Source organism: Aquarana catesbeiana, linkage group LG05, assembly GCF_042186555.1.
Source record: "Aquarana catesbeiana isolate 2022-GZ linkage group LG05, ASM4218655v1, whole genome shotgun sequence".
NCBI lineage: Eukaryota > Metazoa > Chordata > Amphibia > Anura > Ranidae > Aquarana > Aquarana catesbeiana.
Genome location: NC_133328.1, coordinates 284,726,120 through 284,734,825, shown reverse-complemented (window position 1 = coordinate 284,734,825; position 8,706 = coordinate 284,726,120).

Below are 8,706 nucleotides of genomic sequence, written 5' to 3'. Positions count from 1 at the left end.
TGTTTATCTCTAAAATTAAACTTCCATCGGGTGAGATGGCACACGCTACCCCGCACATTGCCAAGGCCTGCAAAGAATATTATGCAGACCTTTGCAATGTACAAAATGGTCTTTCCACTCTCAAAAAGAGAAGTGCAGCCGCATGCTCTCGTACCTGAAAGAGGCTAATTTACCTCAATTGCCCAGATTGTCCCTTAAAGAAATGGAGGCCGACTTCTCTGTCGAAGAATTTCATAGCGTGTTAAAATCCTCCCTCTCAGGAAAAGCCTCTGGACCTGACAGGTTCACCGTCTTGTACTATAAAGCTTTTAGCGACATTTTAATCCCACGTCTCACAACCTATGCCAATTCAATTAACCACTCCTCAGGATTGCGTCAAGAATCCCTCTCAGCCCACATATCTGTTATCCCCAAACCCAGTAAGGACCCCACCCTTTGTGGCAGTTACAGGCAAATTTCATTGTTAAATATTGATGTTAAACTCTATGCCAAGGTAATAGCAAATCGACTACTTCCTTTACTGCCCAGATGGATCTCTGCCGACCAATATGGCTTTATACCCCTCAGAGAAGCAAAAGATAACTCCCTACGGACCATTTCCCTGATCCAATATGTACGTAGATGTACCCAATCCACCCTACTCCTTTCTACTGATGCTGGAAAAGCTTTTGATAGGGTGGATTGGCACTATCTTAAGACGACTCTACGTCACTTTGGATTAGGTCCTAAGATGTTTCATCATATTTCCTCCCTTTACTCCGATCCCACTGCACAAATCTGCAAAAACGGAACACTGAGTGACCCCTTTACCCTACACAACAGTACTAGGCAGGGTTACTCCCTATCTCCACTCCTCTTTGCCATCACCTTAGAACCTTTCCTGGCCACAATTAGGCATAATGTTAACATACAATACATGGCATTAAGGTAAATAATAGAATTCATAAATCTGCAGCTTATGCTGATGACATTCTATTTTTTATCCAACAACCCCGCATCTCACTTCCAAATCTAATGTCAGCTTTTTCCACCTTCCAAACGATATCCAGTTTCAAAATAAACCTCTCCAAGTCCGAAATTCTGAATATTAACATTCCGAAATCAGAGATGGATTCACTGAAGCAAAAAAAGGTCACTGCACCCACTTATAACTGGTCTTCACAGCAAGGAGCACTGGAAGGGCAAACACATGTAAAATAAAATCAAAGAATTTCCAAGCTCAACTTATCAACCAGCCTGCGACCAACCGAATTAACCTGCCCAGCAGTATGTGTTAAAAATAGGGGTTTAGTTGCACACATTTGCAAATACACATGCAAGCTGCAGGCCACGGCAGGGCATCCTGTATCCTGCAGACCCTAACTCTAACTTTAAAGAGTCTCCACAGTGGGAGCACATGTATTCTAATGGATAAATGAAGGGCAGATGACTGGAGTGAGCCCAACCCTCCTTAAAGGCGCAGGAGCACACTGAAAACCCAGCACATTGCACAATGGCAGCAAAGGTGTCAGGGTGTTGCCTGACCAATATGTCAATAATACAAAAAAGGTCACTGCTGGTTGGTAAGTTGAGCTTGGAAATTCTTTGGTTTTATTTTACATGTGTTTGCCCTTCCAGTGCTCCTTGCTGTGAAGACCAGTTATAGGTGGGGGCAGTGACCTTTTTTTGTATTGTTGACATATTGGTCAGGCAACGCACTGACACCTTTGCTGCCATTGTGCAATGTGCTGGGTGTTCAATGTGCTCCTGCACCTTTCAGGAGGGTTGGGCTCCCTCCAGTCATCTGCCCTTCATCTATCCATTAGAATACATGTGCTCCCACTGTGGAGACTCTTTAAAGTTAGAGTTAGGGTCTGCAGGATATAGGGTGCCTTGCCATGGCATGCAGCTTATGCATGTATTTGCAAATGTGTGCAACCTAACCCCTGTTTTTAACGCATACTGTTAGGCAGGTTAATTCAGTTGGTCGCAGGCTGGTTGGTAAGTTGAGCTTGGAAATTCTTTGGTTTTATTTTACATGGATTCACTAAAGCCCCTCTTCCCCTTTAGAAGGGAACAAACGACCATGAAATACTTAGGCATATATCTTACCCCTAACCTCCACTCCCTTTTTAAACATAACTATATTCCCCTATTAAACAGTTTTAGGGAAGATTTAAGAAAATGGTCTAGCCTATCTCATTCTTGGTTAGGTAAAATAAATATAATCAAAATGAACATACTGCCTCGTATGCTTTTTATCTTCCAAATGATTCCACTGGGTGTTCCTATAGGGTTCTTTACTATAATGCAGTCCATGATCTCCCACTTTATCTGGTGAAACAGCCACCCCAGAGTATCTAGAGAGGTGTTATTTCGCTCTAAGCACTTTGGGGGCCTGGCTCTTCCCAACCTTAGAGCCTACTACCACGCGTTGTGTTGTCAAGATTGTCAGATTGGGGGGGCGTGGCCAGCCGGGATAGCAGATGGACGCCTAATTCCACAGCTCTGAGCCAGGGGATAGAATCCAACGCCATCGGCTGCCTAAAACGGCTCTAACCTACCCAGCTACGTTCCTCACAGCAAGGGGACAATAAGGATGACATCCAGAAAGAGATTTACAGACCACATACCGCAGAAACTCACCGAATTTGCTTACAAGCCGGCGGGATGGAAGATCCAAGATGGCGCCGGCCAGGCCGCGCCGTCCACAGCATACACGGACCTGCCGGATGATGAGACTGAAGATCCCCCAGATACAGGTACCGTGGACAACCTCCCACATACCCCAGAGAGTGACCCCAACCTAGGCAGCCCTGCAAAGGCAAAAATGAGGATGGACGCGATGCCGCAGCGGCCGCGGTACTCGCAAATTGAGGCCCAGGCTCTTACCCCCTTCTCATTCGACCAGGCCCTACATTCCTCTATGGCCTCCTTCCCCACTTCAGGGCAGCCGGTCATGGACACAATGCTCAAGGATATGCTCATATCCCTGCAGACCTCCCTCATGACAGGTCTATCATCCCTCTTCCACAAAATCACCACTGACATCCACACACTGGATGATAGAGTGACAAACGCTGAGAGAGGAATACATGCCTGCACCTCCACAGTGAACGACACCATTGAAGCCTTTGAAACTGTTAGAGAGGAACAGACATGGATGCGTGCCAAGCTGGCCGACTTAGAAGACAGATCTCGCAGGAACAACGTGAAATTGAGGGGGGTCCCCGAGTCCATACTACCCGCAGATCTGCCACGCTACGCAAAAGAACTGATGCACTTAGTTCTCCCTGAGGCCTCCCCGAGAGACGTCATTGTGGATAGAATCCATAGAATTGCTAAACCATCCCATCTAGCTGCCTCTGTCCCCAGAGATGTCCTGATGAGGGTTCACTTCTACCACATTAAAGAAAAACTGCTCATGGGACTCAGGGCTAAGTCGCCACTACCAGCGCCATACACGGGAATCCAGCTATTCCCTGATCTCTCAAAATACACCCTCCAAATGAGACGCCATTTGAACCCGATCACCAAAAGCCTACAGAATCATAAGCTGCAATACAAATGGTGATACCCAGCCACCATTCTCATTGTCCGCAACGGTCAAACCCACGCAATAGGAGAACTTGAAAAAGGCCTAAAGCTACTCCACACCTGGGGCATAAACCCGGAACCACCTAATACCGCTCAACATGACAGAATCTCATCCTCTCCCCGCAGACAACGTGATCAAAACATCAAATGAAAGTATACAACATCCACTAAGCCAATAACAGCATCAACAGCTCCCCTGTGCTATGGCTATCCTCTTTGTTTGTTTCCTGCTACCCGCGGCAGTGACTCTTTGTACCCCCTTACAGAGGTCCACAGGTGCTCAGCACCCCCTCTGATTTGATTTGTATTCTATTTTTTATTTTTCTGTTCTCTCTTACACAAAGTTTTTTCTCTTGCAACGTTATAACGATTACCTAACTTCTAGCAAGCTAAATCACTAGCTCACAACACAGACCTTTTCCACAAGTTTTACCGCTACCCAAAGCATACATGATTCATAACTGGTTATAACTACCTTGATACCTAACGTATTGCTCTATTTGCAGTCTACTAGTCCATCCTAGCCTCGGCCCCTGGCCAGCTAGAAGCAACGTTCTTCGCTCCTCCACACGGAACCCAGCTGCACTGAATCTCGGACTTTCGTACTGCATCCTACTCATCACATCGCCTGGAAAAGAAAAAAGAACCAACTCCTCACGAGATCGCCTAACTGTAAGTGTTATTATAAGCTTACACTAAACCCACACTCACAAGATGCCATACAATATCCTTTCACTCAAAGTTAATGGGCTTAATCATCCAGCCAAATGCCACTCACTATGGAAAACCGTTAAGGACCTCCAGAGTGACATCATCTGCGTCCAAGAAACCCACCTACTAGCTCCCAACACCCCTCTGTGTAAGAATCACCACTTTCCAAACGTATTTCACGCAACCCACTCTACCAAGTCCAGAGGAGTCATGATCGCCATCAAAGATACAATAGACTTCCAACTCCTAGAAATACTTCCAGACCCCGAAGGTCGTTTCATCATCCTAATCTGCACCATTAATAGAGCAACCTACACCATCATCAACCTGTACGCTCCGAACTCTCACCAAATGAGATTCCTACGCAAGCTTATCCGCACATTAAAACCCATCCAAAAAGGCCACACTATTGTGTGTGGGGACTTCAACCTGGTCCCAGATGTGTCCCTAGACTCTACCTCTTCAGCAAAGAGACGCGAATCGCCTCTAAAAGCGTTTATGCAATCCCACGAACTGTATGATGTCTGGCGCTGTCACCATGGCGCCGAACGTGACTTTACCTTTTTTTCCCCCAGACATCGCTCCTACTCCAGAATTGATTTGTTTCTATCTGATAAGTATATTTTACAAAAAATATCTCAATCTGTAATTCACACCACGGCATGGTCGGACCATGCCCCCACCTCAATTACCATCCAAGATCACAACCTCCAACGTAACACGTTTCTATGGAGACTAAACAACTCCATAATTCAAAATGCTAAATACACCCCAGAAATTTCAGAACACATTTCAGAATTTTTCTTGTTGAACAAGGGGTCGGTACCCGACCCTGCCGTGGTGTGGAGCGCTCATAAAGCGTATATGAGGGGAATGCTCATTAAATTGTGCTCTCATCATAAGCGACAGAGGACACAGCGTATAGATGCACTAACAGCCCAAATAGCGGACCTAGAAAAGAAACACAAATGTGACCCTCAAAACCACTCACAAACCAACTATTGTCCCTAAGACAGGAACTGAAAACCCTTCTCCTTCACTCATACGAATTCCTTCAAAGGAAATTTAAAGCATCTTCCTACTCTACCTCCAACAAGGCAGGAAAGAAATTAGCCCGACTCAAAGGAAGACGCAATAAAACTAGAATTACACTACTTAAACACCCCCACACTAACACCCCATTGACCAACCCCCAAGACATTGCAGATGCTTTTAGCACCTACTATGAAGACCTGTACAACTTAAAACAAGACCACCAAACCCCCCAACCCACACCAGACGACATTGATAACTTCCTCACTAAAATCAATCTACCCAAACTTTCTTTAGACCAACTGACCACCTTGAATGCACCATTCACAGACCTGGAAATCAAGGCTACTATTGACTCATTGCCTAGTGGCAAAGCACCAGGCCCAGACGGGATAACAGGGGAATACTACAAATTGTTCTCCAATCAACTAATCCCACACCTTACTGATCTCTTTAACCACGCTGCCTCCTCTGCTAACTTCTCGAAAGAATATTTAAAAGCGCTAGTAATAACCATACCAAAACCAGGGAAACAGTCGGATGCCCCCCAAAATTTTAGCCCTATCTCCCTACTCAACCTAAACCTAAAAATTTACTCCAAAACCATAGCCAACAGACTAAACGAGATCATGCCAACTATCATACACCAAGATCAGACTGGTTTTACCAAAGGCAGACAATCTTCAGATGCCACCAGAAGAATGCTAGACCTCATTCACCACGCTGAATCCACTGGAACGCCTTCTCTGCTTCTTTCCCTGGATGCAGAGAAGGCGTTCGATAGAGTACACTGGACTTACTTAGAAGCAGTCCTATGCAAATTTGGATTCCAGGGACAGATCCTAACAGCCATCCTAGCATTGTATTCCAACCCTGAGGCTCAAGTGTTCACAGAAGGCATGCTCTCACGTCCATTCCCCATCACAAACGGCACACGCCAGGGCTGCCCCCTCTCCCCTCTAATATTTAACATGCTTATGGAACCCCTGGCTGAGCACGTACGTTCCCACCCTAACATCTCAGGTATGCGTATAGGCCTCTCACACCACAAAATCAGTCTATTCGCGGACGATGTAATTCTAATCCTTACAAACCCGACTGTTTCCCTGGCAGAAGTACAAAAACTGCTCACATGGTTTAGCTCGATCTCCTATTACAAGGTTAATGTGACCAAATCATTCATTCTAGACATAAACATAAACACCACCATGAAACACCTCCTACAACTACAATACCCATTTAAATGGGCAGAAACCGACATATCATACTTGGGCATTCAACTCCCGAGGGAAACTAAGAAAATATATTCATGCAACTACATACCACTCTTACAACAAATTCAATCTACTTCACAACAAATAGCAAAGCACAAACTCTCATGGTCGGGCAGACTTGCAGCATTTAAGATGATATGCCTTTCCCAAATACTCTATCACTTTAGAACCCTACCTATACCTTTGCCAACCACCTTCTTCAAATCTCTCAAAAAAATATTCAACAAATATTTATGGAACGGGAAAAAACCGAGAAGTGCCCAATACAACTTAGTAAAACACCAACCAGTCGGTGGAACAGGATCTATAGACTTTGAGGACTATTACTTAGCAACAATCCTAGCTCAAATGCCTGCCTGGTTCCAAACACAACCCACAACACTTTGGGGACAAATTGAAAGCTCCTCATTATCTCAACCCAACTTGAGAACTTGGATACTTAGTATTCCACTGGGAACCATAATACCAAAAGCATTTCCCCCGACCATGAGAGCTTCGGCACTCGCATGGAAGAAATCAGCAACTTTACTCACCTCCAATCCCGCCACGTCTCTAAGTTGCATCCCCTTGGAATCCCTAAATCACACATTACCAGAAATCTCCCTATCACCTTGGACCGCCAAAGGTATACTTCTCATACAAGATCTACTACATAACAACCACATTAAATCATTCGCACAACTTCAAGCCGAATTCAATCTAACTGCATCTGACAAATTCACTTACATACGTCTACACCACTACCTAAATACTCTAACCCTCCCCCTCTACAATATTCACCCTAAAACCTGGGAATATCTCACCAACACAGCCACTAAAACTAGAGGTATATCCTACTTCTACAACATTCTCCACAACAAACGTACCTTCCTTAAACTAAAACCCCACCAAAGTTGGGAAAAAGATCTAGCTCAGTCTTATACGGAAGACCAATGGCAACTTGCCTTCAAAACTATATACAAGGCCACTAATTGCGCGGCCCTATGGGAACTCACACAGAAAATCACATTACGTTGGTATATCACCCCAGCCAGAATTACAATCTTTAACCCAAAAACTCCCAATATATGCTGGAGATGTCACTCTTCTCCTAGCGACGTACTTCATGTATTCTGGACGTGCACTAAACTACACAACTACTGGGAAAGAATTTTCAATTTAATCTCGAACATAACCCAAATTAAAATTCACCCCTCCCCAGCACTGGCGATACTTAACCTAACTATTGAATCAATCCCATACTCATTCAGGCCAGTGATCACTCATATCCTCCTGGCAGCAAGACTCAACATAACCAGAAATTGGAAGTCTGACAATCCCTTGACAATAACTCAAGTCATTGACTTAGTATCCCTTCACTACAGCTATGAGATCACAACAGCTACGCACACTGGCCAGGTGACGAAAACAAACAAGAACTGGCAACCATGGACTAACTGGACTACGCAATGCGCAAACCACTAACCTAAACATTGATACATACCCCTTCTTCTTGACCGAGCAATACCTTTATGTAGACAAGAGAAACAAGTTGTATGCAACAGCTAGTTCTAACTAGCACATATTTACCAATTTAATCTTATGAAAGACAGGGCCTCTTCACTCCTGTGGCACTAAAGATCCCATTTGGGGTGCGACTCTAGTGAAGAGGTCAAACTACGCAAATACGAATAACAACTCCAGTAACTTAGAAGCTACAATAGATATATGTTTAATAAAAGTTATAACCAACCCAAGTTGGTGAATTGCTATATGTGTTGAAATCACAAGTTGAACAGTTTACCTTGTATTGACTAACCAAAATGTCGTTGCACGACATACAATGTCCAATTGTATAATGTAATTTCCATGAAAATCTTCAATAAAAATATGGAAGAAAAAAAAAAAAAGATTGTCAGATTGGAAATATGCCAAAGACTCTAAGTTATGGGTACAACTAGAATACTCTCTGAGTGACACAGACCTCTTGGTTGCCCCCTTGATACCCCGCTCCTTCAGGAACCTCGCCCACACGACCTCGGCACTCACCACATCCTCCTTGGATGTATAGGACACTTTACACAAAAAACATGCCTGGGCTTACGACTCCCCCTTTATGCCTCTCCTCAACCAC